This window comes from Lepidothrix coronata, unplaced genomic scaffold, assembly GCF_001604755.1.
Source record: "Lepidothrix coronata isolate B3197 unplaced genomic scaffold, Lepidothrix_coronata-1.0 Scaffold194, whole genome shotgun sequence".
In the NCBI taxonomy this organism is placed as follows: Eukaryota; Metazoa; Chordata; class Aves; order Passeriformes; family Pipridae; genus Lepidothrix; species Lepidothrix coronata.
The window spans coordinates 812,216-828,952 of NW_016690374.1; the positions used below are offsets into that span (position 1 = coordinate 812,216).

Below are 16,737 nucleotides of genomic sequence, written 5' to 3' on the forward strand. Positions count from 1 at the left end.
CATATGAAAACAACAATTCAGAACACCTTGGAAACAGAAGGATGTCAGGATATCCCTCTTGGCAACTTCCTCTACAAGATCAAGTTTATCTACTCCACCCTTAGCAGATGTTTGCTTCAATTCTCATGAAAACATCTATGAAAGAAATTCCACAGTTTTCCCTAGTAACCTCTTAAAACACTTCTCTATTACTGCGAGGTGCATTCTCCATTTGCAAGGGCAGTATAATGCATTACCTATGGTACTGTGGAATCTCCTACTTCTGAGTATTTTCAAAGGATGGACAAACAAGTGTAGACTGTGTTCTGTACACATTGATCCTGCCTCAGTGCAAGCCATTGCGCTGTCTCCAACTACATTTCCTCAGATCACCAAGTACAAAGTTCTTTACCTTAATTTAGAAGACGTAATGTGTTCCCTAAACATCTGTGAAAAGCCCATTAAATCAAAATAAATCATCCTTAGTCTGGTTTTGTTATTAGGCTTGAGTGTTTGGTCCAGTATAAAATAAAATTAACGAGTCAGTTTTTCATCAGCATAAAACGAGAATGCAGAGTAACAGCAGGAAAAAAAGAGAGAACTCATTCCTCCTAACAAAACTGACCTATGTATTCACAGATTGACCTATGATCAATTAGAAAAGCAGTGCAGGAGAAAAATAACTGTTCTGTTGTCTGCATTTCAAGGCATGCTGTAGGAACTACAAAACCATCTCATTGAAAACTGATCTGTTATGAAGATGTTTATTACTTCTTTGTTAATTATACTCTTGTATCTGCCAAAACATCTGCCATATTTAACTGGATTGCTACATTACACTTTATTTACTGTGCCATTAAAGTACATAAGATTTTAGCAGAAATCAAAATGAAGATATCATAAAAGTGCTTTATAATGTGCAATGAATCTGACATTAATGTAAAAAATGAAGTATTAAGGTATTTTAAACAGTTACAGGCAAAGAAAATACTACATATATGTAAAATCAAGACTTACTAACTGCAAGACCCTTTGTTTTCATACCTTAAATTCTGTGACTGTGAAAATTATTATTTAGTAATAATGTAAGATCAAATGTCCTCAATTTAAGCACTGTATGTAAAACTGCAAGGAAAGATAACTCTGCAATTATCTTAAAGAATTATAAGGTTAAATATTTTATGTACAAAGGTAATTGATGTTAGATAAACTTGATACCTTGTATCTTCTTCGTAGCAGACTCCCAGTCTTTCCCAAGTTCAAGTTGAGAGCAAATAGATGGAAATTGCCTTCTTATGGACTGTATTGCTTTATTCGTAATCACAAAAGCCCAGTGAACACCACTGTGTGTAGAAATGAAGTTTTATTATAATAAAACCTTGTAAATCCACCAAAGAAGCAGAAAGAAAATAATTTCTTCTAATGATAATTATTTGAATGACTGAATTTTCTATAGTATGATGATCCAGCATGTATAAAATACTATCTGAAACAGATGAATATAATTCGTCAAAAGAGGGAAGATTTCCAGGGCTCTCCTGGCTTTTTCTGTATCCTGTTCCTACATGTCCTGTAAAGTATGAAGTCTGTAAAGCTTCCACTTTTGGCACAAGGAATCTGTTATATATCTGTTATAATATCCTTTAGTATAGTCATTGAATCTCCATAATGAAATTAATCTTTATATGTTGAGAAGGTTTATATATAAGATTTTATTTAAAAGCACGCCTTCAATTAGATGAATCATCCGGTTTCATCAGTGTTTTGAAAACTAGCCCTTTCAATTTCTTTGTGCAGTGTATGAACTGTAGCACAAGAAGAATAGCAATCAATGGCAGTAGCTTTTCTGTTCCATTTGGGCCCAAGGAAGCAGAAGAAGGAAGCAGCATTACTATATAAATGATTTCTTGACAACAGAAAAGGTACTTTCTGCAAAGTACTCCATATCACTTAAGAACATCAGTTGCCTTAACACTAGCTAATTGATTCACCATGCAATCACTACTAAGTGAGAGTATTCACATTAGTGGTTTGTCAAACATGCTCCTGGCTTTCACACTTAAACTTGGTAATGCATTGTTGGGAATTCTGCAGTTTGTGTTTGCTTGGGTTCTAATTTACTTTAATTTTAGTACATGAAACAATGAGAAACTTTTAAGATTTTAAGATTTTTACCCTTGGTGAAACATTGCACCCTTTAATAATTAAGAAAGAAGGAACAGTTTTTCCCACCCCTGACACTCTATAGTTTTCTGCTAGCAAAGAGCACTAATTGACAGAATCAAACAGCAAAGCAGGTATAGGCAGAGTGCAGACTGAATGCTGTAGACAGTTGTCAGAGACTGAAACGGTTAATGATTTATGCATTTTAGGAGACTTTTGCAGGCTTTTGACCTCTGATGGGCAGTTGGGCCCATCCCTCCCTCCAGTGCTGAAGGTGTCAAGCCCCGAAAAGGCAGAAAGAGCCGAGTTTATACCTCTGATGGCCCATCAAAGCCCATCCCCCCAATGCCAATCTTGAAAGGCAGGAACCAGGCCAGACACAGAAACTCTGCGCAGGCCCAGGGAGAGTTTGGAGGCTTGAGGCATGGCCTGTGACACTAGCCATGGGTATAATAACTCATAACTTCTTGGAGTGTGGGGGCTTCCCTCCTTCACCCCCAGCAGATCAAGGCCACCACTTCAACTGACAGACATGGAAGCGGCAACTACCAAGTGTCATCGCTGGACCCCGTGGGCGGTGACTTTATACGTTTTTTCCACTCTCATCTTTTCTTTTTCCTTACTCTCCCTTACTCTAATCCTGTCTTTGTCTCCCCTATGCATTTTCTCCCCCCACCAAAGGTTATCTCTATGTCACATTGTTATATGACAACACCCAAAATGCTAGCATACCTGTTGATACAAAATTGTTAAAATAAACCTTACCAATATATGTTTTCAGACACTGATTATTCAGTATCATTTCACTCTAATCCACCCCAAGGGAATTATTGTTAAGAACCTGGGTTACCCCCCTCCCCTTTCTCTGGGACGGGTCGTAACAACAGTGTGTGTATGAATTAAGTAAATATAGAATCACAGAATTATTATAGTTAGAAAAGACATCTGAAATCATCAAGTCCAACCTTTGACCAAATACCACCATTCCCACGAAACCGTATTGTGAAGTACCACATCTACTCATTTTTTGAACATTTCCAAGGGATGGTGACTCAACCACTTCCCTGGGGAGAAATATTATTCATATTATTTGAAATGTGAAAAGCAGATGTGATCTCTGCCTCTCTCCTAGGAGAGACTTTTCTCCCTTTTTTTTTATTTAGAAGCAATGCCTAAAATCTTCGGGAGAAAAAACTCTCCAGGTAAATTAGATAAGATAGAGAACAGCTCTTTTAGTGAAGGCCTTCTGGTGCAAGGAGTATGAAAGGTGTGCGCCCACACGCAGAATTCTTACACTTTTATATCTTTTACTAATTATCATATCTAATGGGGACATCCAATCCTAAGACCCCTTTTGCCTGGGTACCACCCACTGGAGTCCCTCCAAGGGCCTTGAGCCTTTTATCTTGTTTTGTCGACCATATCTCATGTTATTCCGGTCCAGGTGCACATCTCAACAGAATCCAATGGAATGTTCTTGCTAAAAATCTATTGCCTTGAAAAGACAGTTAAAAGACAGTTAAACCAAAGCTTCAGGAATGTGACACACAAACTGTGAGAAAGTAATGGTCTAAAGTGAAGGAAAACTCCAGCTACATTAAAATCTACAAAAAGCTAAAAATCCTAAAAATTCAAAGGCATCAGTAGATATTAATATAACAGATACAAAAATTGAGAATCTCTATTGCTACTCCAACTATTTCACATCCTCCACACATTTCTCCAGGAGATGTGCTTAGCAACCAGGACACTATACTGTGAGAGAAGTTGAGACGAAGCTATATTATTAAAATCAGGCAGTTTTGAAAACTTCAAGTTTAGAGATCCATTTACATTCTAAGTATATCTTATTGAGAGTTCCACTATACACAGAGAGCAATAACACATACGGATAGGAAATATAATACACTGTGCTGCTTTTTAATGACAGAAAATTATTTACTAAGCGAATGCTTTTTCTAGTAAGAAATTCTTCATTAAATGATCAACATCAAATTTCAAGATTTTCCCAACTATGGACTGAGATTCCAAGAGCCATCCTGTGGAATAAACAAAGACATTGATAAGCCAAAGATTCAAGACACTACAAATGTATTTGGCAAGAACAAAATAGACATAGGAGAATTACTTTAAATATTTTTTAAAAAGTTTACATGAAGATAAAATTTGAAATCCACATAATCAGTTTAGGTGAATCAAATATTAAACTTCAAAACTTTGATATTCCAGCAAATGTCTGTGATTGACCTGGAATGTTGTTTGCAGACGGCACCAAATTGAGTGGTGTGGTTAACACACCTGAAGGCTGGGATGCCATCCAGAGGGACTTGGACAAGCTTGAGAAGTGGGCCCATGGGAACCTCATCAGGTTTAACAAGGCCGAATACAAGGTGCTGCATCTGGGTTGGGACAACCCCCAGCATCAATACAGGCTGGGGGATGAAGAGAGCAGCCCTGCAGGAAGGACTTGGGAGTGCTGGTGGATAAGAGGCTGCACATGTGACAGCAATGTGCGGTTGCAGCCCAGAAAGCCAACTGTATCCTGGGCTACATCAAAAGCAGCGTGGCTAGCAGGTCAACAGAGGGGATTCTGCCCCTCTACTCTGCTCTGGTGAAATCCTACCTGGAGAGCTCTGTCTAGCTCTGGAGTCCTCAGCACTGGAAGGATAATCAACCTGTTGTAGTGACTCCAGAGGAGGGCTACCAAGATGATTGGAAGAAAGCACCTCTCCTATGAGGAAAGGCTGAGAGAATTGGGATTACTCTGTATTAATCATCATTTTCATCTCTCCATCCTATTTTCAAATCATCCATTATATTAGTATCTTACACATTATGCCAGCATCGAGGATCTTCAGTTACAGATGAGAAGCCTACTTCTGGCACTAACAAAATATGGCACTAACCAAAACCTGCTGCCCTAAGTAGTCTACACGTGATCCTTTGGTGTCAAAAGAATTTTCCTTTTCAAAGAACCTTGGGGTTCTTTGGCCCAAGTGCAGCCTTAATTTACAAATTACAGATTCTTCCTTACAGAAGGAAGGAAGGAATTTCCTCTCTTTCTGTTGTAAGCAAGCAATGAGAGGTATGAAACTCCAAAAGATAAATTATAGGGAAAATAATATTCAGATGTGACTGTGTTTGTTCTTAGGGAAAATTTACTTCAAATAGACTAAATTACAGAAAAATCTGAGAGGCTGACCTAAAGAAAAAGAAAAAAAAAAGAGTAAAAGTTGCATATTAGAGTTTTGCAATAGTAAGCATGCCATACAAAGAAGCATTCTTTAGGATACAACCAAACTGATTTACTTAATGTAATAAACCCCTTCAGTGATGCCAAACCATTTATGATGTTCACTGAAAAGGAAGAAAATTCTGTGAAATCTGTGAGTAAAGACTGATTTTAAGAGCATTGAAATATTAAGCATGGAGCAACAATATGGAAACATGAGCTCAAGTTTTATGACTGGAATATCAGAATCTAAATATTACATAGTGCCACACATTCCTGGTCGTGGTTCAGTGTATTATGCTGGTTTGATAATAATGATGTGTATAAGATTAAGCCATGACAAGAGGGTAACAGCTGGCTCTCAGGTAAAAAGGAAATAGAGAAACTCACCTATGCCAAAGGTGACTATATTCATTCTTTATCTGAAAAAAATATTTCCAAAACATGTAAAGCAATATGCTTTGCTTGGTATAGAGCTGAATCTGCCATAGAACTTGAGCAATCTAATAAATTTAGATTGTTTCACTGGACAGATGCTCTTCTTCAAATGATGTTTCAAACTCTGGTTGAAATACAGCCATGCAAGTTTTTAGGAGGAGAAGCAAAATCATCAGTGCACTGGACACATACTATTTCATTAGATGTGTATACCCAAGCATCTTGATTTTTCTTATTATGGAATTATAGTAGAATACAGCCATATTTTAAAGTTTTAACAAATATATGTCATTTACTTCTAGTGCCTGAAAAGTGAAACTTCTCTGTCCTTTACATATATCCCAGGTCTCAGATGAAAAACTGAAAAAGGAATTTTGTGGTTTCACTTTCTTATCCAGTTTACTCTTCTGCAAACGGCACTGGATTCTCTTCAAGTTAAAAAAGTAATCACAGATATAACCTTTTACAATCATCACTGCCACCATCAGTTTGTGAGAAGTATTAGAATTAAAAAAATATGTAAAACAGAAGTGCATACTGTTCTTGCTATGAACAGAGATGCTATAAAAAACAAAGGCTTTCAAAAGTGGAACAACAAAACGCCTGAAGAAGTTAAAGTGTTTCCAACAGGGAAGGAAAGGTTCACACAAATAAGAATCTCTTTCTTTCTCCTTTCCTTGGGGGAATTGCTCTATTAATGCAGTCATCAGAAAGAAATCCCTAAACTAATACATTTAAACTAAGCAACTCTGAAAAAAAGGAAGAATAAGAAAGGACATAATTGTCAGAAAGAAAATCTTACCTGTCATTTTATTTACTTTAATCAATTCCAACACTGGATGGACAGAATAGTAATGTGAAGACTCTGCATTTAGCCTCTGCAGCATTTTATCTTATTTAAGAGAGGAAAAAAAAAGGAGCTGAAAATAACGGACTGCCAGGGATTTGACAAAATGTGGAAGAATAATAACCTGGAATCACATATTTTAATGTATCCTCTTGAGTTTTAAATGTATTTCTCGGTCAAAGAGTTCCTGTGAGTGAAAGCACACACTCCTTTCCTACCTAACATTTTATTAATGTTTTCCAGTGGTGGTAATGACATAGCCACAGATGGATTCTGTTTGTGGGTGCTCCAGAGCGTTAGAAGTGCCAGCTGAGTCTTTTTCACCTATTAGTGAAAAAAGATTCAAATACTTTTGAGAAAAATCACTGCAGCAGCAATAACTACAGCAGAATGCAAAATCATCTAAGAAGGCCAGATGCCTTAGAATAAAATACTGACAGATTCTATAAATATTTGTGTGTAAATTCTAAATACAGTCCTACAAATTTAATAGTTTAATAAATTGCTTATTTTTAATTAGTATAGCAATAGCATGCCTCTGTAACAATTTAGTTCCAGTTTCAGCCATGACTTGTTCATTCACGTCCACTGCTGCAAATGCAACATCTGTATCAAACACTGTAGTCACATTTCTAGGAAATACAAACAGTAGCACAATAGTTAGAAAAACCCCATGATTTAACAGAAATGACTGGACAATGTGTTGAAACATTTACTCGTATGAGGCAAAAGATAAAACAAACTCCTCAAGATTCGATGCAACTGAAAAGAAAATTAATTTCTGGAGAATACTCAGCTTAATGAAACTGATTAAATTGTCCACAGCATGAAATTGTTCTTTATTTTTTACTCATCAAAACTAAACTGTTCCTGTTTATTTTGTTTTAGCATATTCAGTATTGCCTCATGAACGGTACAAGTTATGCATCATGTCAGTCATCTTGTTGGGATGCTTCTCTACCCACTTCTGAAGGAGGCAGACCTGAGAAATCTAGATATCTAGAACAAAGCCTTGTTTTGCAGTCTGTTTTCTAGAAGGGGGGAAAAAAAGCATTTAAATATTTAATTAATAACAATACAGTGAATATTATTTATTTGGTGAGGACAGGGAATGACAACAGCAGATTTAATAGAGGTAGTCCTAAAGCTTATTCCCAAAAAGGTTCTAGGAAGTTTACAAGATACACTTTCTATTTAAGTATTACATTCTTCAAAATATCACTTTCCTGAATGCATTTTTAGATAAGACGATAGCAAAACCAGAAAGACTTCAAGCACAACAGAAATTTTCATCTGAGAGAAACAGAGAACCAAGCTGTTTGCAGAATGAATAGTGCACAAAGCTAAAGAGATGAGGCATAAGTATTTCCTAGGATAAATTTTTAGGATGTGTTTTTAAATACATGGCATCTGTTCAGCAGACACTCAGCTTCTGTTTCATAAAGGAGATAATATAATGTCTCTGCAAGCCAAAGGAGAAACATCAGCACAGATACAGCAGATAACTCCAAATATGAGATCTAATGTGCCAACTCAAGACAACTTTCCAAGTCCTGCAGGAGCAAATACACCCTCAGAGATAGTTAGGAGGCTTTTTACCCTACCACAGCATGCCTAAGTTTGTGTTTAGGTTGCTTTATGACAAGAATGATTACAATTATCTTCTAACAAAAGACAAGAAATTAAAACAATCATAAACTTACTGAGTCTAACAATGTAACTCTAGTGTTACTCCATTCCTATAGGCACAGAACTTTTGCTTCAAAATAAGATGTTATTTTATGACTATGTTTTAACAATGTGTCTTCATTTAGTTCTTTGTCCTATTGCCATGGCGACACAGAAGCAGACCAATGAAAGGTGACACAGACATTCTAAAAACTCAGTTCAGTGCTGTAGGTGTTTTTGATCACAACTGTAGAATTTGAAGATTAGTTTCCAACACTTATTACAAAAATATCCTAAGAAAACCCCAAGACAAAAACACAAACTAGATTTAATGGCATCATTAAAGCCTATGTTGCACCTTAGAAATGAAGGTATAATATTCATCAGTGCCTGACAAATAGATAACTCCAGAATTATATAGGGAGACGTAGAACTTTTGCTACCTAAATCATTAATCAAATCTCTTCCAGAAGAAGAGTAAAAAATTACCTTCTAAAAGTTATTTGATATACTGGCAGAGCTGGAGGTGTCAAGCTATTACCTACAAAAGAAGTCAGCATTGCAATATGTCTATAATAGTAAAATAATATTATTTGCTTTTATGAAGCTACTTTGACACTGAAATCCCTGAATACAGATTACTGTGCAGAGACACAAGTGGCAGAAATTAGTAAAGCCATATCTTCAGCATGATTGAGTCTGCTCCAGGTAGAATGCAGTTGAAAGGGGAGGAGACTGTGGAATTATGCCCTGTGATTGGGAAAGACTTGTGGCTTGACAGAACGTGTTCTTAGAGCACATGTACTAAAAAACAAGCTGGGCCTTATTTTAGCCTGCTAGGGTAACTTTTATTAACTTATTTTCAGGTTAGAATAGCAAGTTCTTCTGTATTGATTGATATTTCACTTGTGACAACTAATTTAGGCTGTCTAACCAAAGTCAAAACCAAAAGGGGACAGAATGAGTACACTACCGCAGGAAGTTTCTCTGCAATAGTCACTTGCTTACACATAGGCAGAAACAGACTTAAAAATAAAGCCAAACCCTTCACCGACCAAAGAACTTTAGGCACTTGTTTGACTCTACATCTCTGAGAATAAAAAATATTTCTACTCAGTTTCCAGACTTGCCTTCATTTACAGATTGAATTGCCTTTTTTTTTTTTTCAATTAACTAAACACTAAATAGCATTTTGACTGAAAGACTATTTAACAAATGGATTAATTTTTCAGGGCTGAGTTATGAAAAAGGACAATAAATAGCATACTCCATCTGTGCTACAAAGCCTATTATCCTTGCCTTGAGATAAACACCTTCCCGGAGGGAGAGGATTTCCCAATCTGTCCTGAAGACCAGTTTTTTACAGGATTCAAAAGATTTGCATTTGGTAATGCATAGTCTAAACAAAGAGCTTATGAAAGATTTAGAAGAATTTTTTTTGAAATATACATTTGGGAAGGATGATTGAAACTAATCCTGTATCAATGACCCACATTTATTTATTCAATTCAAAAGACAAAAGTAACACTCAGTTGCTGTTATAAAAACCTGTGTAGTATTGCTGAGCTGTAGGCTGTTTGTCTAAGGGATCATGAGTTCATGATAGCTCTTTAAGCTCTTACAAGGTCTTTGTTTAGAACCTTGCATTTTAATTAAAGACCATCTGATGATTTATGCAAAAGTACTTTCTTTTCTTCTCTTGAAACACACTGTGACAGAAGGAGTTGCAACTGCTGTTGCTAATTATGCCTATAGTAAATATGTTAAACAGATGCTACACAGATGCCAGATGGTAATCACTAATCTGGTAACATTCACAAACAAACTACAAATTATTTTTTATTATATCATCTTCATACAAGTACTCAAAAAAGGGTTCTGATAAGTATTTAGGATACTCGAGGAGCAAGTCAATATACAAACAGAAAAATCTCTTACTTTCATGCTGTAAATGACATTTTGACTGTCTCATTGCTCTCTTGCTCCATTTACACCCCAATTGCAGGCTGAAATGGTTTTATTTGATCTCCAGCAAGGCAAAACTTCTGGATATCCTTTGCAAAAAGAAAGAGGTATCTCTGGCAGAATCTATGGAATATACATTATAATTGCAGTAAAATAAGGAAATCTGAGTTTGCTCTATAGTTACAAGAATCATGTATTTGTCAGAGCCCTGCCTGCCTCTCACTTCTCCAGAGGTGCTTGGACTCAGTGCCTGCAGGTATTAAGAAGCCAGGCTGTAGGTATACACTCTCATGGAAAAGTGGAAAATCAATTTCCAAGGCAAATGGTAAAGGTAAAAAAAAAAAAAAAAGGCAGCATTGTAAATTCATACACACAGAATACAGAAAATTAAGAAAGAATAATTTTATTATTTTATCTTCCACTACATAAATAAGATAACGAGAGTAATCTCCAGAAGTCACTGAAACAGACTGGGAAATGGGCTACTTTTTGATTTTGGTGTTGTTTTTTTTTTTTTTTAATTTACAGAAATATTAACATAGATGTATCAAAATACATCTTTAATTTTTATTTTATTTTACCTGTCCCTACTTTGGACTCAGTTTTTTTCTCATTGCCTTCAATAACAGTAAGGTTGGAATTGCTGTTTTAATTTTTCTTTGTGGCATTTTTACTTTCTGAAGATGACAAGCCTTCCACATATGCAACCAAAACATTATTTACTCAGCATATCTGTTTTCTCTAACTTATGAATAGGTAATAAAAACATTACCATCTCCCCAAGGTGGATTAGAGGTAAGTGCTCTAATATAATATTTAAGAGCTTGCCACAATTGTTAGCTATGGGAAGGAGTAAATAAATGCCACTTTTGAGTGGCAGAAGTAACAAGGTATTATGCCTCCACTGTTAAGTTAGATAATGTTAGATAACTCCCAGTCACTGGCACGTGAATGCTCATAGTGTTAAAGTATCAGCATGTTCCTCGTCATACTTCAAACTTCTGCCAATTCATATCCTCCCAGTTTCTGGGTATGGTTTGGGAGACAGAACATCATGATGACCATTCCCATTAGGCAGGTTGGATATAAACACTCAGGCCTGAGGATGAAGGGGGTTCACTTGTTTAGGTGTGGGCCAAGCCACAGTCTCTACCAGCATTCCTAGATATGTAACGTGCCAGTATTGATGCAACCCACTGATTGCTGTGTATATCGTGCAAACAGGCTTGTTGACCTACCCATGCTGCATTTTCAATGTATATTCAAAATAAAAATCCATATTTAAATTAAAAAAAACCTGCAATATCGCAGGCTTCTGACTCTACAAACATCTTTTCCTCACTCTGTAATCAAATGCTTGCATTAACAATAACATAACCAAAATCCAAATCAGTGATGCATTTTCTTATTCAGAATTTCCCCTCTCTGATAATGAGAGAAGAAAAACAGCATGGCAATTTTAGCCAGGGAAAAAACCTCCTGGGTTTTTTTGTGGAGGAAGAATATAGCTCTTCATTTTTTATATGACATTTCAGTGCTGCAGAGTCACATGCATTAAAAATGTAAATGGAATATGTAGATGTAATCTCTACAGTTCTTATTTCTCTACATGAAGACAAGATTAACACTCTACAACACCTGCACCACTCAGTATTTTCCTACTGAGATCTCAGAAATAAATCTGGTCTTCACCTTGTGATTAAGCACAAAATGAACTACTACACTCTTTTTTTTCGTGGATGCTTTCAGCCTGCTCTTCTCCTGAATGTGTAAGAATTTCACTTTAATAATGAACACACAGTTTTCAAGGATTGCCACTGCCCTCTTGTTAAAAGAGAAAAGGTATTTTTTTTGGCTGCAAAAATTTTTGTTCCCACTATCTACCTGACTAGTCTCTCGTATTCTTTGCAAATCTAGGAAGTTCCAAAACAAATTCCATTTTATCAGCATGCTAATCAAATCCACACAGAACATCTCTTAATCAGATCTATTAATTTTAATTATGTGGAAAATTTAGTGTGACCTACATTTTCAGTAAAATTATGGCTTGAACTAAGTGCAAACTTTTGTCTTGATCTTTTGCTGCTAATACCTGCTGTTAGTAATGTGGAATTACCTTAATTCTGACTGGAACAACCTCTCCTTCAGTCCCCCTTTCACACCGAACCATTATAAAATAATTCTCCTTTTCAAGAACGTAAACTGCTTTTCCTGTTTCCACTCACTGACTGCAAATACTAAAAAAAGAAACTGTTGCAGCACAACATTTAAAAACAATGGAAAAGTAATCCAGACTAAACCAATGCAGCAAACACACCCTACACCCTCAACAACAACAAAACCCCCAAAACTGAGAGGCCAGTATTAATTCAGATCTGTTTTCAGATAGAATTCACCCTCTAATCTACAGCAAAAATTTACACAAAGAAGTACTGTAGCAGTGGAAGTGATGTGGAGGCGGGAGGGGGAGATGAAAGCAGGTGGAATGCTGCTCTTCTCAGCAGAGTCAATCTAAATTGTCTGTAAAACAACTTGAATGAAAATCATCTTCATGTCATTTGTGACAAACTATGTTAAGATATGAGAAGCTGGGAAAGTTTCATTTAAACATGAGTAGAATTTGTGACAAGAAAATGACAGCATCTGGTTTAAGTGATTAAAATATATTATCAATATATTTGTTTTCCTGGACGCTTAGGATTGTAAAGTTATTTTAAAAGCTGGTTAGAATGATAATCATTGGGTAAATGAACACACTGCATAGAGCACTGACTTCTTAATATAGAATATGAGCTCCTCACCGTGTCATGGGGCTTTCTTGGGTTTCGGAGTCCGGCAGCTGTAAATGAGTGTTAAATCCAAGCTAGCGGGTCTTGTGACTGGGTGGGTTCAGACAGAACAAAGCCAAAACCAATTAAACTTATTTGAAGCACAGTACCCAGCTTAGTTTTCTCTGAAAGGCAAACTTCAAAACCACTTTGAGAACTTAACATAAGGCAGCTCTTGATTTGGCTTAAAATTGCATCACTCCTCCAACCCAAACTGCTAATGCAGACGCACTGCTAGTAACTAGTGTGAAGAGAATATATGCTTGTAAATCAAAACATTCAGGTCATAAATTCTTTTTACTAATGAAAGTTTGGATCCCAGTACACCATGTCCATATCTCATCCAGAGGGTTTGTATCAGTGTCACTGGTAAAGACTTTTACTCTGTTTATATATCTGAAAAACCTACTTGATGATGTAAATTTTCCACAGTGACTTAAGGCCTAGTAATTTTATTTGTGAGATAACTGGACAGAGCTGACCCTCTAGAATACTTGACCTCTCCAAATTCATCCTGGACTCACAGGATGAGGCAGAACAAATCAGAAACTGCTTGTTCAAAGCTAATGTGAAAGGAAAGCACTTCTTGTGTTAGGCAAAAACATCTGATATGAAACTGCCCTCTCTCTTGGGGAGGCCTTTTGGAGCAAAAATGACCTTTCTCTAGCTTAATGAGAGTTCCACATAGACTGCAAATTCTGATTAAGCTTCTGTCCTCCTACTTCTATTAATAAACAACATCTATGTTAAAGAGTGCAAAAAAAAAAAAGGAAAGCAGATGCTGTTTGAAGCACTTGCATTCATTTACTAATTCCCATTTTTCTGCTGTATGTATGTACAAATGAGGAAACATTTATGAGAACGGTTTCTTTACTAGTTTCTTACTACTAAACCCAAAGAACTTAATTACCCAATAGGTCCTTCTGGCTTTAAAATTAGTATTGGTCAAATAGCATCAAAGTCTTTACAAGTCAACAAAACCTTTGCATCAACCCTGCAGAAAGATTCCCCTGTAGTGAGGACATGGAATAAACCAAGAGACAGTAACAATGCAGAAGAAACGTTTAAATGGCACTGACATCAGCATTTCAAAATCTAAGATAAGATTATGGTTTGATTAATTTATCAAGGACCCAAGCTGAGAGGAGATTATTAGGATAAGGTTTCAGAAAAAAACCCCCTCCAACAAAACACAGTAGCCTAAAGTAATTTTAGGGTGAGATTTAGAGCATGTTACCTATACTTCATTTAAGGAATTTGTTTATTTTCTTACCTATTTGATTTTCAATGTATGCACTGTTTCTTCAGTGCAGTAAAAAAGGAATCAGATGGCCAGCTACTGTGGAATAACATAAGTTACTAGCTAAAAAATAAGAAATAGTTGGTCAAGGAGAGAGAGCAACATAATCCATTTGAATTTGGGGTTTCAGTAAACCTGGAAAATCAACACTATCAGACACAGTTTTATCTATGCCTGTATACACTATATACCTGATAGAACTGGCAACTCTATAATGGTAATAATATGTGCATTTAGGTCAGGTAGATAGTACATCAAAGGGCATTTGTTTTGGTTTGGGTTCTTTCTTTTTCATTAGTAGCACTTTTAGCATAAAGTACTCTCTGCTAACACAAAAGAAACCAGGACAATGCAGTCATCAGTCACAGCCAGCATGGGTTCCATAGGGGAAAGTCCTGCTTGACAAACTTCATTTCTTTTTACAACAAGGTAACCCACCTAGTTGATCAAAGGAAGCCAGTTGATGCACTCTTTTTGGATTTCAGTAAAGCTTTTGAAACTGTCTCTCACGGTGCCCTCCAGTTGAGGGAGGGGGTTGTCCAGCTCTGCTCTGCACTGGTGCGGCCTCGCCTTGAATATTGTGTGCAGTTTTGGGCGCTGCAACGTAAGAAAGATATTAAGCTATTAGACAGCATCCAAAGGAGAGCCACGAGGATGGGGAAAGGTCTGGAGGTGAAGCCACAAGGAGCTGCTGGGTTAATTGGCTTGTTCAGCCCTGAGGAGACTGAGGTGGGACCTCACAGAGTCTACAACTTCCTCATGAGGGGAAGAGGAGGGGCAGGCATTGATCTCTTCTCTGTGGTGATCAGGGACAGGACCCAAGGGAATGGCCTAAAGCTGTGTTGGAGGAGGTTTAGGTTGGACACCTGGGAAATGTTCTTGACCCAGAGGGTGGCTGGGCACTGGAACAGGCTCCCCAGGAAAGTGGTCACAGCACCAAGCCTGACAGAGTTCAAGAAGTGTTTGGGTGATACTCTCAGATACATGGTGTGATTCTTGGCATTGTCCTGTGCAGCTGGACTTTGAGGATCCTTGTGGGTCCCTTCCAACTCAGAATACTCTGTGATTCTATGAACTGTGAAATACCTGACAGAGAGCAGGAATCTGAGTTAAAATCTGTTCAAAGCCTGTCCCCAGAAGCTTTTCTCTCCCTTCGGTGAGGGATTCTCCCTATTCTCTTTTAGTGTTGATTAATGCCATTACTAGATAGTAGCCTCTCTTCTGTTTCCCTAGAGAACACTTCTTAAGAGAATATCCTAGAGAAACTTCTTAAGGAATTTTGGCAGTGTTTCGTTGACAGTGTTTTTGAGTGGCAAAATTTCCAAAATTTCCAAAATCAGAATAAAAACCTACTGTATTTAATCTATGTATTTAGAATTGATTAACTGCTAATAAACACTTTTATAATTGGAATACTGTGTTGTTGCAGCATCAAATAAGGAAGTTACGCAAATTGGAACTGCTGAAGATTATCACTGGTTTAATTCTTACAATTTTAATTTATGTAGGTGGAGATCCATGAGGTCCAAGTAGCCTCAAAAGGATTTCACACAAGCACACAAGCTTGTACTTCATGATCAAACCACAAACTCAACACCACTGTTAGCAATGGATTATATTTTTAGCACAGAGAGGGAGCCAAAAATAAATTTTTATCATCCAACAATAGACTATGAAAAATCTGTAGTCCTGAAAGGTAAATTGAAAAAAAAACCCAAAAACCAAACCACCCCTCTACTGTATTTTCCTACTAGAGATGTCAAAGGGACTGAATGTGATGCTGTGCTTTAGAAAGCCAGGAGTACAAATCCTTCTACAGTCTAGCACAGTAGCTTATCACTCAATGCAGAACCCAGTCTGAGTACAATCATGTAGACAGTATATTCCATAACTTGCCAAGCAAAAGTCCAGGAAAAATGATAGGAGGTATGGCAGAAAGAGCCCTATGGGCTGTTGAAAGAAACAGCAGAAATTAAAACTCGTAGTACGCACCTGAAAGGGCTGCTCTGGGCTTGTACAACCCAGAGCTCGGTTTTGTACCTGCCCACAACAGCTGCGGAACCAGGACACAGCCCCACGATTTTGGAGCGTGATGCTCTAATCCTGTCTGGAGTTTAGAGGAAAACATTAATTTCGCTCAGTAAAAGCATACCTAAAGCACAAAACGTTGGGGAGCCGGGGGTTGCTTTTTGCCCACTTATCTTTGCGTTCCTGCCGCTATTTCAAGTTTAAAATGTGTGAGTAGCCGCAGGAACAGCACGCTGGAAGTCTCACTCCGGCAGCTTCACCCCAGCAGCAGAGCGGCGCTGACCCAAGA

The 16,737-nt window shown here is 37.2% G+C and overlaps 1 long non-coding RNA gene across 1 annotated transcript; it reads right to left on the minus strand.

Moving 5' to 3' along the window:
* Positions 1-5,785: 5,785 nt before the first annotated feature.
* LOC108505519 lies at positions 5,786-16,528 on the minus strand. Its single transcript, XR_001877548.1, has 3 exons — positions 16,413-16,528; positions 14,859-15,017; positions 5,786-10,542 (listed from the first exon to the last, which is right to left on the minus strand). It is a non-coding gene; the product is annotated as an uncharacterized LOC108505519 (long non-coding RNA).
* Positions 16,529-16,737: the final 209 nt, after the last annotated feature.